Source organism: Bidens hawaiensis, unplaced genomic scaffold (assembly GCF_021521415.1).
Source record: "Bidens hawaiensis isolate Kalapana, Puna unplaced genomic scaffold, B.hawaiensis_p1.1 tig00040207_1, whole genome shotgun sequence".
Lineage (NCBI taxonomy): Eukaryota > Viridiplantae > Streptophyta > Magnoliopsida > Asterales > Asteraceae > Bidens > Bidens hawaiensis.
The window spans coordinates 96,413-119,043 of NW_027497104.1; the positions used below are offsets into that span (position 1 = coordinate 96,413).

Sequence of the window (22,631 nt, forward strand, 5' to 3'; positions counted from 1 at the left end):
ATCACACACTAGCATAGATTGTGTGTCAGACTTGTGTAATCAGTTCTTTTTGGTTCGAGGAGAGTTTCATTGTTATTACGAGGCTGGTACATGAATAAATTTTATAACAAGACAAAATTTATTTTTGAACGATTCTTTGAAAACTGTTCTTGCTATATCTCTTGATAAAGTTTGTGGCTTTGTGAACTACCATTGCCATTTGATACTTGATATCCATCTCCTCCAGTTCTTGCTGGTTTATCTCTGGAAGGTCACCCTGGGTAAAATTTGGTGGCATCAAGTTACCCTTAAGCAGTTCTTCATGACAGGCCATGAAAGCATGAAACAGATTGGTGTGACAACTATCAACGAGAGTAGTATGAAAATTGACTGAAGTTGCTAGGCCGTGCACCTTTAAAGCTTGATTCATCATGTTCTGAATAGAGCTTTGAAGAGACGGATCACTTAAAATAGCATGTGACACAAATGCTTGATTTCCCACTTCCTGAACACTTGAATGAAAGCCCTTAACACCGTCAGCAATATGAACACTTGGATGTGCATGAGTGAGAAAGGCTATTCCCGTAGACACGCCCGCTTGATTCTATAAGCTCACATGATTAGACATTCTGAGTTTATCATCTAGCATACGACCAAATGATTGAGATCAAATCAGTGAGGGTGGTGTTATACATGTCTCTTGTGCATTTGATTGTGGTCACATTGCTGTTCCATGTGTAGGGAAGCGAGATAAGAAGTTTCTTGTTAATCTTACCAACTTCATGAATAACACCGACACTTCTCATCTTTGTGTTCAACGCTTCAAACTAATCAATGATGGACTCGATGCTTTCACATTGAATGTGGTTGAACATGCTAAATTCTGCATTTAGCATTTCTTTTCTTGACTCCCTCATATCCAAGTTCCCTTCAAATTTCTCTATAAGTGCTTCCCAAAGTTCTTGGGCGGTAGTACATTCTTTAACACTTTGTGTTATCTTTTTGTCTAAGCACATTGCCAAGTAACCAAGTGCTTTTTGATCAACAACCAATTGTTCGAGGTCTTCCGAAGTGAATGAGCTAAGAGGTTTTTCAATTTCAACATCAGCTTGGTTTTTGATTTAGGACGATAAGGACCCTATTAAATAGATTTGATCATTCTCATATCTTGTGTGTGGACAAAGTTCATGAACCGATATTTCCAATCGTTAAACTCCTCAAAACCGACAAACTTGGGTGATTTGTTGTTTGAACCGGACTCATTGTCCATGATGAGATAGTGTTTAGGAGAGACTTTGCTTCAGAAGCCATCTTAACAGTTGCACAACAATATGTCACACACTTGAAAAGTTTTTAAGTGTTCGAACTTGCAATTTGAAAGAACTGGTTGCAAATGAGAGAAAAATTACGTTGTTTGCGAGCTAGGGATGTGAGAAAAAGGTGGTTTGTGAGAAAAAAGTTGATTTGCGAGTTATGGATGCGAGTTGGGATGGTTTGCGAGTTATGGATGCTGAGTTAGGAGTTGGATTGCATGTTAGAGTGATTTGCAAGTTATACGGATTTGCATGTTAGACTGATTTGCAAGATGCAACTTGCAATCTTCAAAAATTCAAATCTTCAAACTTCAAAACTTCAAAAACACTAACTTTCTTGATCAAAAGCCGAAGAAGAAAGATTCGAGAACTTCAATAGTTGAGTCGAAACTCTGATACCAATTGTAGGTTTCGTGATGGATCTAACACCTAATCCCGGATCAATCCGTAAACTTGGTGAATGGAAATCACCAAGTTTATCCGGATCTCGGATCAAGAAAACACACACACAATATGAGAGAAAGAAAGAGTAGAAGAGTTGATTATTTCCAAGGTGCACACCTAGAATATGGCACACACACACATATATATATAGGGTTATGTTAAAATAAAACCCACACTACTAGAAAAAAGGCCTTTAATGACAAACTCACAATGACACGCGCTAATTTATGACATGCAATTGTGCGTGTCATTAAAAAAATATCATAATTTTAAAATTTTCAAAATTTATGACATATATTTTTGTATGTCATATATTAAATGTCATGAATTTAAAAAATAAAACAAACCGGACATAACAATATGCGCGTCATCTTATTCTCTTGTCTTTTCAATAAACCCTCAGCTGTTGTGTTCATAAGTTAGGGCTTTTGAAATATCCATCTCACCTTCAATGCTCAGGGATGCCTCCATCTCTCAATACATCCGAGAAGAGGAAGCTATGGGGAAATGAGATCGGAATGCGTGATATCTATGGCAACTATTATCAGTCAACTCTACTCGCGTTAGCTTGAGGACATCTAGATCTGTTGTATAGGCGAAGTAGTTTTCTAGCCCTGATCTGGTGTGTGGTGGTGGATTGATGCTATTTGAGTTCGGTTTCGGCGACCTGTACGGTAATTGTTTTTATTAATTATATGCAGGTTAATGGTAATGGACTATTCATATTCAGATTCGAAAATCAGAAAATTGATAGCGGAAATTGTTAAATTGATAGCCTTGATCGAGTAATATGATTCTGATAATATTATTGAAAAGGAATAGAATAGCGTTGTTAATATGTGTTCTTCGGTGTAGGGCAAATTTACTAAGTATTCTCTGTAACTTGACATGTGTGAAACCTAATTCTGAAATAGCTTAATTTCAAGTTCAATTTAGTTTGCACGTTTGATTAGAAAGCCGTGTTATGAAGTTGGAAATCATATGTTTGACACCACAAAGAATATAGCATGCTATAGTTTTATGTTCTTGGTTTTCAATAGTTTAACTTTCATAGAATGTTTGACATGGCATTTGTTATAGCCTCTCTTTAGGACACATTAATGTGCATTCCTGCAAACAAAGCTATGTTTGAATATGACATGCATAATGTAATGATAATGTGCTTGCATGATGCACAATTAATATACCGTTAATTACTTCAATTTTTGGGTTTAGATTTGCTATATTCTTTCAAGTACTCTTAATGATCTGAATGTGATTTCAAATGTGACATTCTTCATTATTGGTTTCATAGAGCTCATACTTAGCTATTATAAAAATTTGTAGGATATAGATTATTTAGGTCTAAGTTGTACATTTGGAGGTCTGAACCTAATAGTTTGTTATAACTTGTTCATGAATTTGGTGCAATATGCACGTTTTGGGACATAGAGATTAGATAATTACATTTATAGATTTGAGTTACATCAGAAGGTGTTTCGCTTAATGCTTATGTATTATCTCTTTAAGTTTTACATAAACTTTTAAATGTTAATGGCCATATATGTTTAATGTAAACATATATGCTAATGATGAATAACATATCTGTTAATGTAAACATATACATTGATGATTAGTGTTTACACGAGCTATAAATGGAGTTCAAATTCTTATTCTCATGAATCATCTATTAATGTTTACATAAACTTTTAATGACCATATATGCATGCTTACATAAATTCGGGTCTGACATGAACTGTTGACATGAATTCGGACATGATCATATAATTAGGGGTGTTCATGGTTCGGTTTGAAATCGTGAAACCGCCCAAACTAGTCATCGGTTTGGTTTCACGGTTAGTTTTTTTCTTAGCTTTCGTTCGGTCAGTTTCAAAAGTTTCACACCGTAGAAAATGGTTTGGTTTACGGTTTATACCAAAAACAAACCTTATAAAACCGGACCGGACCGTATAATTTGATTATATATAATTTTTTAAATACTTTATATTGCATATATAGACATAATTAAATTAAAAATTGAATGAACAGTAATGCAATATTTTCATACAGTGAATACTTTTCTTCAATTTTTTTAATTAACACTAAAAAACAATTGTCAATCTTAGCACTTAAGCTTGTTTCTAAAATTTAGGCAATTTGCATTTTTATTGCTTATGAATAACATTTTTACTTTTTGAACGGGACATTGTGATGAGATGCTCCTATTCAGGTACAATTCATGTCTACATTATTCTATTTTCAAGTTTTTCGTGTCCTTATATTAATGATTTTGGTTTTACAGGCTCGATGGAGTGATTAATTGTGGCAGAAGTCCACCAAGGTCAAAAGGGATGGAATAGAAGCTCCCATGTGTTCATATCGCTCATATTAGCCTTCCAACTGGCAATATCTGTAGGTGCTTCTGTAAAGGTAGAAAAAAAAAGATTTAATTTTATGTTCTTTATTTTTGACATTTAAATGCATATTTAAGTTTATTAATTACCTATAAGCCAACAATTTTGAACTGAATAAGTAACAATAAATGACTGATTTGTATATATGTTATATAGGTTTGCTGACTACTTATTCTATGTCTTAAGAGTTAGGGTTACAGTTTGTATCTAAACTTGGTGATAGTGTTAGCATTGCTCAATGTATTAATCGGTGGTAGGAGTACAACATGCTTATATGATATTTCACATGGAAATATATTCATTTTTAAAATTACTACTAAAAGGATAACAAGAATCCATTCTTGATGCAGGTGTAATGTTTAGAAGAAGAAATTGGCTCAAAGGTTTCTTAAGAAGAGCAAATTAATTTACTTTAACACCGACATAATAAGGAAAATGAATATATGCGCATTTAGAGGCATGAAATGGGTGCTGAGCAGGTGTGTATCGGCTACTATAAACGATTTACATATTCAAGTGCAATGCAAAGGCGTCATATATGGTTCTATGGTGTAGTGGTAGCACTCTGGACTTAAATCCAGTGACCTGGGTTCGACTCCCGGTAGGACCTATGAAATACCAACTTAATACCTTTAAGTGTGTAATGTGTATATATGTATGTACATACATGCATATATATATATATATATATATATATATATATATAAACAAATGTTTGCCAGATGGCAGTCACAGTTAGCCCCTTTTGACTTTGAAATATTATATATATATATATATATATTTTAAAAGTATACGATGACACGCATAAATGCTAGTCGTAAATTGGTGTCATAAATATGAGTAATGAAAGCGTGTCATGCATGTATGTCATAAATGCGTGTCATATAATATGACACGCAGATACATGTCATATTTTGTTTATGACAGGGGCTTCAATGACGCGCATTTGCGTGTCATCTGTACCCATTAATGACACGTAATCCGTGTCATTAAAGGCCTTTTTACTGATATTGTCACTTGAGTTGTGAAAATAATATATATATAACCAACTTCTTCATCACTCACAAATATCACTATTCATCAACTTTGAATAAAAACCACATGCTATTATCAAACTTTCATTATCAACCACAAGTGTTTTGGGCATTTATCAAGGCATATCATTCTATTGTTTGTTTTACCATTTTGTTATGTTTATATTCAAGTTTTTCACCATTGTGTCCTTGGTGTTAGGCCTTTTATACCAAATTAAAATCCATTTTTATGTTAAGAGTGTTATTTTTCATACCTTTTATTAAACTACTTTTATTATGTGTTTGAACTTGATAAATAGAATTTAATTCGTAAAATGGAGTGAGCATGAAGTATGAAATATTTGATTTCTTTATTTACATAAAAATCTATAAAACCTCTCTCTTTTTTCAGTTTTTTTTAAACAAGAAAACTAAAAAAAAATGGGTTTGTGCAACCGGGCTGATTTTTGGTATACGACTGATCAAACAAGTACCAATGTACCATTAAAATTAGCTTCCGTATACTGATTACCTATAAACATGCAAGCACGTCCGCACGTGGCAACGCGTGAGTATAAGACCTTGTTATCTATATATACTCCATATCTAGCTCTTTTCATTCATGGGCCTTATGGGCCTGCCCAAATAGGCAATAAACAAAGTTCATGGCCATACACAAACTAAACAAAAGCAAAATAATGAAATACATAAAATACAAAAGCCTAAACAAAACAATTAACATGATGAGATCTAACACGAATGCTAACAAATCGAAACTCACAAGATGCTAGAACCAAAGAGTGTACAAGGAACGGGATACAACACACAAACACCTATAAAGAGGGTCCTATTACAAGTTTGGATTATAATTACTTGTTTATTATTATTTTTTTGAACGCCCAACGAATCCTTCAAATGAGTTACAAACTAAATTCATCATATTGGGATACAATCGTCTTTCGATCCCCGAAAAACCCTCAAGGCGAATGCCCATAACAATCGCCCGAAGGCACGACAAATTGTGGTGAGATAAAACCCGTTTAGTTCAAGGATTCAACCAGTGAACGTCACATACCCGCCTAGTCTTCTATATCAACTGGTGCCGCATAAACTAAATAACAAAGATACAAACCAAACCTGATCATATGAAACGTTAAGTCACTCATTTCCTAGTTTACTTTCAGCTCATTGACATAATTACTTGTTTTATAAAACGAATATCTTTCAAAATAAATTATTTTTTTAGAATTCCTTTTTAAGTTTTTTGTGGTTCTCTGCATAATAATACACGTTTGCATGATTATGACTGGACACATAACTAACTTATTTTTAATTCCAAGATGGATTTTTTCTTTAAATAGGAGTATAGTACACATTGACCTTTTCTTTCGTAGAAAATTATATACATACCAAAATCATAAAATAAAGGATTATAAAGGTTTACAAGCAAGTTTTTTAAGTCAGTGCAATCATATTGATATGCTATAATAAAGAATAAGATAGGTATTTTAGACATGGCAGTGACGCAACTTGGCTTAGGATTTTTGTTTGTTTGATTGTTTCCTCTATAATTTATGTAGTTGATACTATATATAGTTTGTTAACACGAGTACGTGAAATAAATTATAATTTAGTTATATCATTTTAATTTAAATTGTTTCACTATTACAGAAAACTTTGACAATGATTAAACTAAAGGTGGGTTCTTAGTGAAGGTTTTGCCGTACAACATTACCCAAAAGACATTACCCAAAAGACTGGTCTGACGGATGAGAAAACTCACTTATGACATATAGACCTTACATCAAACATTTATACGATTGATATAGAACAAATTTTATATCTTGCAATGGTTCCAATTCATAACATTCTCTTGCTAGTGCTTGCGAGGAGCTATATATGAACAAATATAGAGGGGATGCCCGCTGAGTCTCCAATCATTTGTTATTATTGTTAATTTTATTAATAGTGATATCCAACAACGTTAATCTTTAGAACTTTTGTAACTTGATACGTCACTTGAAACCATCACCAGTTAAGTAGTTCATCAAACATATGGTCTTTCATACCAACCAATATCTATTGTTTTGTCAATTACAAGCTCACATATATGATTTGTTTACATGGGTACGTGGAGCTTTCTCAGAAGATTGCCATCCAAGATCAACCCACCCAAGCAGCGTTTATCTACAATTATGTTCAAAATACATTGGTGATATTAAACGGTGATATTAAAGTGTGACGTTTCATACGAATGTTCTCTCTTTTGTGGATGGAACAATAGGAGAAAGATATGGGACTGGCTACATTTGCTATAGGAAGGTAATAAAACAAAACAAACTAACATTAAAAACCAAGATATCAGCTTACAAATCATCATCGTACTCAGTAAATCCCACAAATAGCAAAGTAATGGTAGGGTCTGAGGAGGGTAAAATGTAAACAGCCTTACCTCTACTCCATAGGAATAGAGAGACTGCTTCCAATGAGACCCCCCCCCCCCCCCCGCGCTCGTCAGTGGCTTTGCATCAAGCCTTGGACATAAAGCACATAACACTCAATCATCAAGACCCCAACTGATTGGTTATGCACCCTTGTCTTTCGACTATCAACGCCATCACATGATGCTTGATTAACCTTCCGTCACGTTTAACACTATTTTCACGAAATTAGTAAAATAACGTTAAAATCAGTGCAATTTCACTTTTGCCCACCCAAGATATCAGCTTACAAATGTTATATTAAATTATAAATAGTTTAATAGTACATAACAAACAATCCAATTTTGCTTTTTTTGTTAGATTGTATGAATAGACACCACCATCAAAAGTGGGACTCGCTCTTTCTTTGTCTTTTCAATGAAAACACAACACACAAACACACACAAGAACCGTTTGTTTGTCATATGCCAAACAATTTGATAGATTCTCGTAAGCATCGGCTGCTGCTTTGTTCTTAGCAGTCGTTTTCTTTTTCTTGTAGTTTCCTTTGCCAATTAGTTTGTTGTCTTTATACACTTCGATATCTCCGGTTTCAATCCACGTGCTTTTGTATTCTAGTTTTATTCCCATCTTTTGGCACGTTTCGTTCAACTTCTTCACTGGATTTAAACTAAGGTTTTCCGGTGTCGTCAAAGGTTCCAACAGATTCTTCACAACCTGTGAACACACAACAAACAAGTCACGCTTCGTCAAGTTTTTATAATGTTTACGACTATCTTTGAGACGTCCTCTCTTTTATTTGTAATTAGATGGATGGATTTTACTTATCCAAACTATGTCTCATTCAATGTGACAAATGAAACTCCAAACTTTGACTTCGTTGGTGCGAGGGGTCCTTATATAATGGAAAATAAATTTGTTTATCCTAATGGATGATTTACTAATTTATATCTGAATCAGAATATTGTAAATTATTTTAAAATAACACAAATCAAAGTTAGGGTTAATCGGAGCTGCTTTTTCATTATAGTATTGACCTTATTCACCTTAGCGATGGAGGTGAAAATGAGTATTGACTTTGATTATATTGCTGATATACATTATTATCAATCACAGTTTAATATTAAAATCCAACTAGTCTTAATTTGTTAAAAGTTCTAAAGATTGTTTTAGTGATTTAAAAACTTTTGTATGTTTTTTATTTTTAGGACTGAGTCATTCATTTATTTTACTATTTCTTCTAATTAGCGACCGATTTACGAAGATTAATTTTTTCTATGCAACTTGTTTTGTGATTGAAGAGGTATGTACCCGCCTCAACACCGAGCAAGGCGGGTCAACCCACAAGATAAAGACATTATAAAGGCACAAAGCCAAAACCTATGCGCATGGCGCATACAAAACATGCTCAGGCATCATACGCCCAGGCACCACATATGCTCAGGCACACATATGCTCGCGGCGCATCAGCGCGCGGCGCATATCACATGCTCGTGCATATCACATCTGCGCATGAAACATCTGCGCGTGAGAATAAAGAGAAGACCTCGCGCATCCTCAGGATCGGCGCATATCACACATGCACATAATCGACCTCGTCCTTATCAGGATTAGGGCAACCTTGATTGTGCACGTCAGACAACCTTCCAGAAGGTATCTTTTTAAGGAATAAGAATATGCTGATGTTGACAGCTGCCAAATGAAAGGTCGACAACTTAGCATGACACATGTGCTACCACGTGATTACAACCAACGAGAAAGCGCCAGGTGTCCCAGAGGACACGTGGCGCAGTGCGATTGGAGGAGGCCAACGAGGCTGAGCCCAATCAGTGGAAACCCTAGCACTATAAATACAGCATCAACTCCACTTTGATGGGGACATTCATACTCAATCATTGACAGTTACAGGCAGTGATATCACATTCAATCATATTGAATTACATTCACTCACAGTCAGTTACAGAAAACACACAGTCACACAATCATAGAGTATTCAGCTATTAAGCAATACTCTCCAGATTCCCTGACTCTGACATTATTATCTTCTCCTACACATACTTATTCTCACGCCGGAGGGTTACCCCAAAGAGGACCCCTCTGTCTCTTTCTGAGGGGTAAGTTAACGGCGTTGTTCATTTTGTAGGTGGAAGAACACAGATCCAGAAGAACCATCGGTGAAATAGTACAATCAAAACCCGAGGAAAGTAGATCTGCTACCAGTGAGTAGATCCACGTTTCTTCATTGGCGCCATCCACTGTTACAAACGGCAATCAGATCTCATCAGATCTACATAAAAAAAAAATCAATCACCATGGTTTCTGGCGTTCGTAACGCTGATCAAGCTCTGGAGGATATTGAACGTGAGGGTGTCAATGAGGGACATCAGTTTCTGAGGGTGCCGCGTGATTCTACGCGCACCACCAGTAACCGTCCCTTCATCACAACCCCTCACGGCCAGACTGAAACTCCTCCAGACGATCTCACGTTACAAAATCTTGCCGGCGCGAAACTGAAAGCACCAATGGGTCCAGAAGGAGAAACAAATGATCCGAATGAATGGCTCATAAACGAGCAGCGGCGTCTAATGGAAAAGTACAATGAAATGGTCAAACAGAAAAAGCCAGCCGACCAAACACAAAGGCAAGCGTTTGATAAGCAGACTACAAAAAGGCCGTGCGCGCCGGAAGACGGACATTCTGTTCACACTGCACAAACTGAGTTCAGTGATGAAGAAGTGCATAGCATGAGGAAGACGCGAGATACTCATGCAGGAGGCTCACAACTCCGCGCGCCTGTGAACATGGCGCCTGGAGCCAGAGCAGATCTGGATCTACACATGCCGTACAGCCCGCCGGTGAGGGGGCAAGTGGACGTAACCACGCCGTACAGGCCGGCCATCTTAGTGAAGCACTCAAAATTTACTGAGCGCATCGCTAAGGCCCCCATCCAGCACAAGACCAAGATGCCAAGTGGTCTGGGCAAATATGATGGCACAACAGATCCAGATGACTTTTTGCAAGGTTTCTATAACACGGGAAACCTAGAGAGCTGGACGATGCCAACATGGTGTCACATGTTTGCCCGCTGCCTTACGGGCGCGGCGCGTGTCTGGTTCGAGAGCTTGCCGACTGGGCAAATTGATGGGTTCGAGGAACTATTGGAAAAGTTCCAAGCCCACTTCGTGCAGCAGCGCAGACACACGCGCGATCCTGATGACATCATGCACTGCGTGCGCAGGAATGATGAAACGATTGAGGACTACATCACTCGTTTCAATCAGGAGTCTTTGGCAATCGGGGGTATAACTGAGCAACTCCTGCGCGTGGCTTTTATACAAGGCGCGCGCAGTGATCAACTCCGTCGAGCTCTCGTAAGCAGAGATGGTATGCCCACCACTTGGGCAAAATTAATGGAAGCATCGCGAGTCTTCGCGAGAAATGAAAAATAGATTGCCCAGGATAGGGCAAGAGAAAGAGCGCATCAGGCTGAATCACCGCGCAGCAAAGAGAAGAGGACCAAACAGAACTCTGTATGGTCCAGGTTGCAACCAACAAGTTTTTCTTCCGCAGAAAAGCAAACGCAACCAAGCTCACCCCAGCCCCAAAAAGATGTTCGTAATCGCGGGGAGGGTGACAAGAGGGAGGGCGGCAGAGATCCTAGCAGACCTCTGCCAAGAATATGGACTCCCCTCACTAAAACACCTGCACAGGTGTTAAGTACTGAGAATGTCCAATTCAAGCCCCCCAAGCAACTACACTACAAGGGACCGCAAAACAGTGGCAAATATTGTGAATTTCACAGGTCCCCGGGCCACAACACCGACGCATGCCATCATTTAAAGGATGCGATCGAGAAGGATGTAAAATCAGGCAGGCTGGCTCACTTGGTGAAAAACCCAAGAATAGAAGATGAGCAACCGGAAGGAGCCTCTGCCAGCAAGAAATACAAAAGAATCTGTGTGGCTGAGGGGGGACGACAAGGGCAGACGTCAAAAAAGAGAAGCGCGCAAATCAGCGGAGATTGGCGCGAGCAGCAAGTTATCTTCCCACGAATCAGGGGAGGCCCTTCAATCAGCAGCCCTCTCGTCATCACCACACACATTGCTCATTACGAAGTGTCAAAGGTCCTGGTGGACACTGGAAGCGAATCTGACATTATGTACGAGCAATGTTTCAGAAAGTTAGACCCGGCAGACCAAGCGCGGCTCGAGATAGTGAACGCACCAATCTGTGGTGTTTCAAATGAAATCATCCATCCCCTAGGTCAAATTCAGTTTGAACTAACTATGGGGGATGATGAGCACAAGCGAGCCGAAGTTGTCAACTTCTTGGTCTTGCCCACCACGTCATGCCACAATATGATCCTGGGTAGGGGAACGATTGCCCAATTTAATGCTATACCGTCGCCAGCGCACGGCGCATTGGGGTTCCCTACACCAACAGGCGTAACATTTGTTTACCGCGATCATTTGTGCGCAGTGACAAGTACGCCGCGGGAAGGGAGAATGAAACTTCCAATGGCGGACAATGCGCCAGAGAAGTGGATTTTAAACCCAAAATTCCCAGAGCAAACGGTCACAATTGGCGCTACCATTTCAGACGAAACGAGATTGAGAATGAAAAGGTTGCTCACAAAATACACGTCGGTCTTCGCGTGGCAACACTCCGATATGACTGGGGTCCCGCGAGACTTGGCGCAACATTCTCTTAACACGTTCAAGTCGGTGGAGCCAATTGCTCAGAAAAAGAGAATCATGGGGGATGAAAAGGCGAAGGCCATGAATGAGCAAGTTGAGGACCTGTTGCGCGCAAACATCATCCGCCCGATCCGATACCAGACGTGGGTAGTCAATCCTGTGATGGTAAAGAAAAGCAACGGGTCATGGAGGATGTGTATTGACTTCAAGGACCTCAACAAAGCATGTCCGAAAGACTGTTACCCCCTCCCAAACATCGACGCAAAGGTGGACTCCGTGGCGCCATTCAAGCTCAAATGTTTCCTGGATGCCTACAAAGGCTATCACCAGATTCAAATGGCACCACAAGACGAAGACAAGACTGCCTTCAGAACCGACAAGGGTGTTTTTTGTTACACAAAAATGCCCTTTGGTTTAAAGAATGCGGGCGCCACTTATCAGAGACTTATGGATTCGGTTTTCAGTGAACAACTCGGAAGAAATCTAGAAGTCTACGTTGATGATTTGGTGATCAAGAGCAGGGAGGAGAGACAAATGCTCAAAGACATCGAGGAAACTCTTCAGTGCTTAACGGAAGTCAACATGAAGCTCAACCCGAGCAAATGTACTTTCGGCGCGGAAGAGGGGAAATTTCTGGGTGTAATGGTCACTAAGGATGGTTTCAAGGTGAACCCTGAAAAGGTGGAAGCCATCCTTGACATGCCTTCACCATCCACCATGAAAGAGGTTCAGAAGCTGAATGGTAGATTGGTGTCAATCAACAGGTTCCTAGCGAACCACGCCAGCAAATCTACTCCATTCGTTAACACTTTGAGGAACTGCTTGAAGAAGAGCCAATTCAAGTGGACGCCTGAGGCTGAGCAAGCTTTCAGTGAGATAAAAGAATGTCTCATAAAGCTGCCCGCGCTCACAGCTCCACTTCCTGGCGAAACCCTTACATTGTACTTGTCAGCTGGAGACCGCGCCATCGGCGCAGTATTATTGGTGGATCGCAAGGGGATCCAAACGCCAATATACTATGTGAGTCATACTATGTGAGTCGGGTGCTGACAGACCCTGAGACGCGCTATTCCATCATGGAAAAGTTAGTTTTGTCACTAACACACGCGTCGCGCAAGCTTCATAGATACTTCAATGGTCATCCTATTGAAGTTCTGACAGGTTACAACATCCAGCAAGTCTTGCGACGCCCAGCGCTCTCCGGAAGGCTGACAAAGTGGGCGCTGGAATTAGGTGAACACACGATCACCTATAAGCCCCGTCCAGCAATAAAGGGTCAAGTTTTAGCGGATTTCATCACGGAAATCCCAGAGGGAAAGATTGAAGAAGCTCAGCGCGAGGTAGACCCTCCGCGAGCAAATGATGAAGAAGATGTTTGGAGGCTATTCACTGATGGAGCCTCCAACAGCGAAGGGTCCGGCGCAGGCCTCAAACTGGTGGACCCTGATAATCATGAATATACTTATGCTATTAAGTTGGACTTCAAGAGTACCAACAATGAGGCTGAGTATGAAGCCCTGCTGGCTGGTCTGCGCATTGCGCGCAAGTTTGGAGTTAAAAGGCTAGAGGCCCATGTTGATTCTTACTTGGTAGCTGCACAGGTCAATGGCTTTTATGATGCCAAGGAGAACACTATGCCTCTATATCTAGAGCAGGCAAAAAAGCTCGTTGAGCAGTTTGACTTCTTCAAAATCATACACATCCCGCGCAGCGAAAACAAGTCCGCTGACGCGCTGAGTAAGATGGCATCAACTAATTTTGATCACTTTGGCAAAGATGTCAGGTGGAAGTGATGAGCAACCCGTCAGTGCAAACGCAATCTGTCCTTGTAATTCATACAACCCCTTCATCCTGGATAACTCCAATAATGGAATTCCTGAAGGAGGGGAAGTTACCGGACGATCGCGCACAGGCGAGAAAGATAAGACACAAGGCGCAGAACTATGAACTACTTGATGGTACATTATATCGACGCTCTTATCTTGGACCGCTCATGAAATGCCTGGATGCTGATGAAGCAAGCTATGTGATTAGGGAGATTCACGAAGGAATCTGCGGAATACACGCTGGCCCGCGCATGGTGGTTGCCGAGGCAATGAGCTCAGGCTACTATTGGCCAGGCATGTACTTGGATGCGCTAAAAGAAATCCAAAAATGCAAGGCATGTCAGAGCTACGCGCCAAACACCACGCGGCCAAAGAACAACTTGATTCCAGTGACCTCCGCATGGCCTTTCCACAAATGGGCCATTGATATTGTGGGGCCCCTGCCGCAAGCGCAAGGGCGAGTGAAATTTTTGGTAGTGGCGGTAGACTATTTCACAAAATGGGTTGAGGCCAAGCCACTAGCAAAAATCACGGCTGAGGCGATGAAGCAATTTATCTGGAGCCACATCATTTGCCGTTTTGGCCTTCCTATGGAAATTGTGAGCGACAATGGCAAACAATTCACTGACAGGAAGATATCCAGCTGGCTCAAAGAATTGCACATCAACCAAATCTTCACTTCGGTCTACCACCCTCAGGGGAATGGCCAAGTGGAGCGCGCGAATCAAAGTTTGTTAAATGGGCTGAAGAAAAGGTTGGAGGGAGAATCACATTCTTGGGTCGAAGAGTTACCTAATGTCCTGTGGGCGCATAGGACATTAAGCAAAACTAGCAATGGCGAATCCCCGTTCAGCCTAACCTATGGGACGGAGGCTATGATCCCAGCAGAAATTGGATGCCCATCCCATAGGGTACTCATGATGAGCAAGACTGATAACGAGCGCGAAAGAAGATTGGACCTCAACTTGCTTGAAGGGCGCAGAGAAGCGGCTATCATCAATGAAGCCAAATACAAGAAAAAGCTGGAAAAATATTATAATCAGCGCGTTAAAGAATGCCACTTCAAGAAAAATGATTTTGTCCTTCGAAACAATGAAGCTAGTCGCGCAATAGCCCCAGGAAAAATGTCCCCCAATTGGGAAGGACCTTATCAAATCTCAGAAGAATTGGGGAAAGGCGCGTACACTTTAAAAGATTTGAATGGAAAAAAGATACCGCGCGCGTGGAACGCAGCACAGCTTAGAAAATGCTTCATGTAAAAATTCAAATATGTAATCAAGGCTTTTAAGCCATCATGAATGATGATTCGCGCTATCTTTCAATATTTGTTCTATTACCTTTGCATACATGTTTCACACTTCCTTTATTAATTTGGAGCAATATGACAACACTATATTGACTTCAAAACAAAATAAAACGGAGTAAAACATACATGCGCGAGCCTTAGCTCAAACGCGTTAACGAGTCTTAACTCTAAAACGTCAGGGCCTTAGCCCAAACCTACGAGCCTTAGCTCAAACACGTTAACGAGTCTTAACTCTAAAAACGTCAGGGCCTTAGCCCAAAACAAGGAGCCTTAGCTCAAAACACTCACAAACATCCATCTTACATCCCGCGCAGCCTGATCATAAAAATCCCTAAACACAACTAAGGCAAAGTACATGCCAAATCATAGTTGTTAAGGTCTCAGGTCGAGGTCGTGCGCGGAATCATAGTGGATATCTGAGTAACACATGCTGACATGTAATGACTAAAACTCACAATTCCATATAAAAAACGCGCGACAACGACGCGCAAAAAAGGAATAGTGAAAACTCATCGCGCGTGTCAGCATAAACAAGATACTGCGAAACCACTTACAAAATAGGACTATGGTTAAGTAAATAATTTCCTTACAACCTTGTTCTTATTTTAACGTGCAAGCATATCTTATATCTATACAAGCAAACATGAAGAGATGAATGGAAATGCACAAGATGTGAAAAAGGGAAAACAAATTTCATTCCATAGCATTGAAATTTACAAGTATGATGAGTTACAAATTACAAGTATAACAAAAAACAAAAAAAAAATTTAGAAAGATGAAGGGCTTCTCAAGTCTCCACGTCGACGTCAGCCACTTCATCACCCTCATCATCTCCCGCAGCATCTGGCGCGGCCCGCTCCTCATCTCCAAACTGACCATAGTCAAGTTCTTCCTCCTCAATGGAGTCTTCTATCACGACGGTCTCAGGAGCATATTCTTTCGCCGCGCCAGAGCCGCTGGCAGGGGCAACATCCCCCGCGCCACCATCATCGCCACCAGTCCCCTCGCATTCATCGAGCAACTTCTTTAGCGCGCCGAGGTCGGGCTGGTCAGCAAGCGCAGCAATCTGCAAATCAATAGAAAAGTATTGAGTACAAAACACTTGGAAAATTAATCAAGAAAAACTCATTAAGGTCAAGGTACCTGCACAAGGATGGGGATGGGAGTACTCATATACTTCTCCCCCACCGCGGCCATGTCCGCGCAGGCCGCGTCGCTCTTGTAAGGGTACTCGGATGGGTTCTTCTTCAACATGCCATATTCATACCCATCCGTAAACCCTTCAGCTCGACCCACCAAGCGTGCGGCAGCGTTGCAGTCCATCACAAGGGCCTGAAACTCGCTAGAATATTTCATCGCCAAAGCGCAACGAGTCATGCCCTGTGACACCAGCCATTGGCGATCCTGCGCGAGGCCAGCAACAGACGTCTCGAGGGCAGGAACCTGGGAGTTTAATAACTCCACAGTTTCCTTGGTCTTTTTTAGCTCCTCTCTATCAGACGCTGCTGCCGCCAAAATTTCTTCTTTCTCCGCCTGCGCAGCATCAAGTGCTTCCTGGCTAGACGCTGCCGTCGCCAAGGCCTCATCTCTATCGGCCTGCGCGGCCGCCAAGTACTTCTTCAGGCGCGCAACCTCGCTCTCCAGTGATGATTTCTCAGTGATATTCTGGACGATAGCTTGGTCACGCGCCTCCGCCTCCAGTTCCAAGTCACGAACTCTCCGCGCGTACTTGGCAACTTCGGCCTCCGCCACCTGCTGCTTCTCCCGCTCAGCTTGGAGCTCATGCCCGCGCTTAATAAAGGCGGTGTTGGCACTTGCTCGGTTTTCGCTGAGCTCCGCCTGGAGTTTCTCAGCTCGTGCGCGAGCATCAAAAAGGTTCCAGGCAGCCACCTTAGCCTCTTGCTGGGCTTCCACAAGAGCATCGCGTACTTTAATATAATCACGATGAAGCTCTTGGGAGGCAGAAAAGAAGGCCGACCCAGCGAAAATGTGATCGTTGAGCAAGTCAGCGCGGGTGCGCCCCTCCTGATACCTCCTTTCAGTAGGAGGCACGGCATGAGCCCAGAAGTCCTCGCATACACCCATGGATTGGAAGGAACTGTCTTCGTTAATATTCCATCTCGGGCGGTAAACGTGGTCACCTTCCTGCAAAACACAAGAAATGTTCTAAGTCATAAAAACATACTTATATGGAAGTACGCGCAGCGGAGCAACAAATTAAAACATACCTGCGGGGATGAAGCAGAAAAGTCAGCGCCAGCCCCACCAGAAGTATGCGCTGCGAAGACTTGTGGCATCGCAGGGCTGGCACGGACTCCGAAGGAGTCTTCAGCTTGAGCTCCCTCATCCTCCTCATCTTCTTCAATCGGCCTCTTCTCCTGCGACCTGGAGGGCTCCAAACCAGTCTCGCGGAGAGGGCTGCGCGTAGGAGGAGGCGAGGGAGGTCTCGACGCCGCCAGTTCGGCGCGCAATACGGCTTCCCGCTCCTTTGTAATCCCAATAAGGGGAGACTCAGCACTAGCAGGAGCAGGAGCAGAACCAGCGGCGCCGGCAACGGCGCCAGGAGTGTCACCAGCAGCTTCTACGCCAGCTACAACTCCTATGAACAAATCAACAACAAAAAAGGGTTTATGATTTGATCAAAACAAAAAATTCAGAAGACAATGGCGCAAAACATACCTTCGCGCAATTCTGTTCGCGCGGCGAACATCGCCATAAAGTTCATTCTACCCTTTTCTGAGGGTAGAACAGGGGACTTCGAAGCAGCCCCCGGCGCAGCCTCAGCACCTTGTTGCGCCTGAGGCTGATCTGCTACCGTCGCCGGTCCTGCAAACATTCAAATGCGAAAAGATTTAACAATAATTCAATCAGAATCGCCCTCAAATAACTATTATGGGTAAGCAAAGTATACCTTTCGCAGGTGCGACACTGCTTCTCTCTTCAGTCGCGCGAAGGGAGGAGGTCACTCCACCATGCCTCAAGTGGATAGGAGGTCTGCCCACTTTCACAGGCAGGGAAGCTAAAGAAACCTTGGTGGTAAACACCTGGGTTTCCTCAGGTCCCTTCGTTTGAGCATGGGGATGAGCGACAGGGGTGTCATCTTTCTTCCGTTTCTTACTGGCCCCTGCGCCAGATTTCCCCTTAGCTTTGCGCTTTAGTAGGGGCGCCTCCTCTTCCTCCTCCTCCTCCTCTTCCGCGAGCTCCAGCTCGTAGTTTTCGAGCGCATCTGCAAATACAAGCAACAGAACTGTTAATAAACTTTGGTATTCTAAAGGAATAAGCATAAGTGCGAAGTCTTACCAGGCGCGTCGCTATCAAAGTCAAATTCCAGATCCACAGGGATGAACATGTCATCGAAGCGATCTGGGAAGCCCACCTCCCCAGCGCCCAGCGGGACGGAGCCACCCTCCACTTGATCGTCGTAGGCGGCGTGGAAATACTCCTTGGTTACTGTGCAAAAACAAGACAAATAATATCAGCAAAGGCAAATTTTATTAGCGCGGAAATAAAGCAATGCGATAACTTACGTAAGCCGTCCACTTGGATGACAGGCTCCGCCGCGCTGTCGGCCCACAGCTTACTCATGCCGACCCCCACCAGCGCCTCCTCGCGAATTTTCTTGGCGGGGGATGGTTCGGCGGTCAGTTTCTTAACCCAGGAGCCGGTTGGGTTCTTAATAACATCCGCATCCGCGGGCGCAGAATCGATCGCGCGCATCGTCATGCGGATGGGGATTACACCAGCCCTGATGTAGAAGAACCTCTCAGACCAGTCATGAAGGCTCTTGAATGACACGGTGCTGCACTTAACCTTCTGACTGCGAGGAATAAAGGAGATCCAAGAATCTTGGATCTTGGGCTTGTAAAAAAATTGAAAGCGACGAGGGGTGGGCTCCTCGCGCTGTGATTTGCACATGAACTCGAAATGAGTCATGCGCACAAGTCCAAACAGATGGACTTGGGATATATGTATCCCGAAAAAACGTAACACCGCGCCTACAAACCTTGTCATCGGAAGACGAAGGTTGCAGTGGGTGAAAAAATGGGTGTACAGTGAAATATAGCCGGGAGGCGGGTCCGCCGCCGTTTGCCCGGCCACAAGCAACATGCAGCCAGACACAGGGAGAAAACCCTGTGACGAGATGAGGCTGTCGAGATCGGCCTGCCTTAGTTTGCAGGGGATTTCATTCCACCTTTTCGTGGACTTGGTCCTCCCTACTTCCTCCGATGTGGTCTCAACAACCCTCTTCCCCTTGCCCTTTTGCTTCAATGTCGACATCACCACAGATTTCACACGACGTCTTCGAGAGGCAATAGAGGTGATTGAGGGGTTAGAGGAGTCTGAGCTATCAGACATACAATAACAACAGCAACAGATAACAGGGTATTTGGAAGCAATAACCAGAAAATCGGAAAGATAGAAGCTTTGGAGTACACAACAATGAAGATGAAGATAAAAATTTTTCTAAGGGCCTGCTTTTATAGGCCCAGGAGAGAGAAAAGTGGCAACTGATCGGATTTCACGCGCCCCCACTCGCAGGTGTAAGCCAACGAGGGCGCGGCACGTGTCCCTAACACTGTTGAGGGGACATAAAAACGTAACGGAACTGCCACGGAGCAGAGACGCGCCCCCACTCGCAGGTGCAAACCAATGAGAGCGCGACACGTGTTCCAGACAGCTGTGCGAGGGGACATGAAAGGCAACTGTAGCACCTCGAGCACACGAAACGTCTGACACGTTTCAGGCGCACGTCACCACCAACCAACCACGTGTTTGGACTCTTCGTTTCAACCAAATGGATAGAACTTCGCGCAACGATGGAAACAACCAAGAAAACGACAAAACCCCATTAAAAAGACCAAATCAGTAAGTCTAATATCTATCTTACCGCGCTAGCGCGAGATAAGACACACATTAGACTGGGGGGACTTGAAGAGGTATGTACCCGCCTCAACACCGAGCAAGGCGGGTCAACCCACAAGATAAAGACATTATAAAGGCACAAAGCCAAAACCTATGCGCATGGCGCATACAAAACATGCTCAGGCATCATACGCCCAGGCACCACATATGCTCAGGCACACATATGCTCGCGCATCACATATGCGCGCGGCGCATCAGCGCGCGGCGCATATCACATGCTCGTGCATATCACATCTGGCCATGAAACATCTGCGCGTGAGAATAAAGAGAAGACCTCGCGCATCCTCAGGATCGGCGCATATCACACATGCACATAATCGACCTCGTCCTTATCAGGATTAGGGCAACCTTGATTGTGCACGTCAGACAACCTTCCAGAAGGTATCTTTTTAAGGAATAAGAATATGCTGATGTTGACAGCTGCCAAATGAAAGGTCGACAACTTAGCATGACACATGTGCTACCACGTGATTACAACCAACGAGAAAGCGCCAGGTGTCCCAGAGGACACGTGGCGCAGTGCGATTGGAGGAGGCCAACGAGGCTGAGCCCAATCAGTGGAAACCCTAGCACTATAAATACAACATCAACTCCACTTTGATGGGGACATTCATACTCAATCATTGACAGTTACAGGCAGTGATATCACATTCAATCATATTGAATTACATTCACTCACAGTCAGTTACAGAAAACACACAGTCACACAATCATAGAGTATTCAGCTATTAAGCAATACTCTCCAGATTCCCTGACTCTGACATTATTATCTTCTCCTACACATACTTATTCTCACGCCGGAGGGTTACCCCAAAGAGGACCCCTCTGTCCCTTTCTGAGGGGTAAGTTAACGGCGTTGTTCATTTTGTAGGTGGAAGAACACAGATCCAGAAGAACCATCGGTGAAATAGTACAATCAAAACCCGAGGAAAGTAGATCTGCTACCAGTGAGTAGATCCACGTTTCTTCAGTGATCATACATGTCGCTACTCAGTCGCTAATTTTGCCATTTTTAAAATTAGGTATACTAAATAATACGATTAATAAAAAAAAAGGTGAACCCGTTTACCTCCCATGTATCATCGATTGATAACCCGGTATCAACATAGACTGCACCAACAACAGCTTCAACGATGTCAGCAAGTATTTTGGTGAATTGATCAACCCATGAGAATGCAAAGGGTATTCTTTAATTCCTTAAGTTCTTCAACCTGCAAATCTTTAATCAACCTAATTATAATATAATCAATATACCAAATAATAATAATAATAATAATATATATTTCTATGGAAAAATAGAGTATCTTGCAGAAGTCTTTGTCAGGTCTTTTTAAGTATAATAATAATAATAATAATACCCGTTCATTAAGTGAAGGATCATCATGTTTGAGAAACCTATGTAACCCGTGTTTGAACCCAACACGAGCCAAGGCTTCGGTGTCGACATTGGCTGCGCGTAACTGAGTCAACTCGCCAGACTTCATTTTCGGGTATGAGAAATAATGTTGTTTGGCAAACATAAGATTCAAAACTGAGTCTCCGAGGTACTCGAGCCGCTCGTTAGATGTTTGAGGGTCACCATGATCTTTATAAGAGTTATGAGTAAAAGCTTCGTTTAGTAACTCTTTGTTTTTGAAGGTGTATCCGATGATCGTCTCCACCTCGTTGAGACTCGGTAATAATGTGGAGTTTGACTCGGTGGTGGAATCGTTCATTTGTTTGGTCCACCTAAGTCTCCTACTTTTCTCTATCTGTAATAAGTCTCTTGGTAGGGCTATATGTGTGTGCCTATATATATATATATATATAGGGGTGGGTTATAGTAAAAATAGATAGTTTTCTAAGAAGAGTAAGAATAGATCTAGGCCCTTGGATCGAGGATTTAGTGGTTGAGATTAGAGGTTTCCTAGGATCTAGGATTTAGTCTACATAGTTCCCTAAATACTAACATAGTTTCCTAACTTTAAATTTCATGTACTTCCTACAAAACAATGTATTTTTATTTTAACCCTTTTCTATATATATATATATATATTTAGCCCTGCTTGCGGTGCGCACATATGATGAATATATGTGTGAACCCTCTGGTGGGCAAAAGTGAAATTGCACTAATTTTGACGTTATTTTACTAATCTCGTGAAAATAACGTTAAAAGTGACGGACGGTTAATCAGGCATCATGTAGTGGCGTTGATAGCTGAAAGATAAGGGTACATGCACCGATCAGCCGGTGTCCCGATGATTGAGTGCTATGTGCCTTATGTTCAAGGCTTGATGCAAAACTACTATCGAGCCGG

At 42.2% G+C, this 22,631-nt stretch overlaps 1 pseudogene across 1 annotated transcript; it reads right to left on the bottom strand.

Moving 5' to 3' along the window:
* Positions 1–118: 118 nt before the first annotated feature.
* LOC143591959 (ribonuclease 3-like protein 3) lies at positions 119–22,059 on the bottom strand (annotated as a pseudogene). Its single transcript, XR_013145819.1, has 4 exons — positions 21,680–22,059; positions 21,405–21,536; positions 8,028–8,300; positions 119–583 (listed from the first exon to the last, which is right to left on the bottom strand). The product of XR_013145819.1 is annotated as a ribonuclease 3-like protein 3 (transcript).
* Between the last annotated feature and the right edge of the window lie 572 nt (positions 22,060–22,631).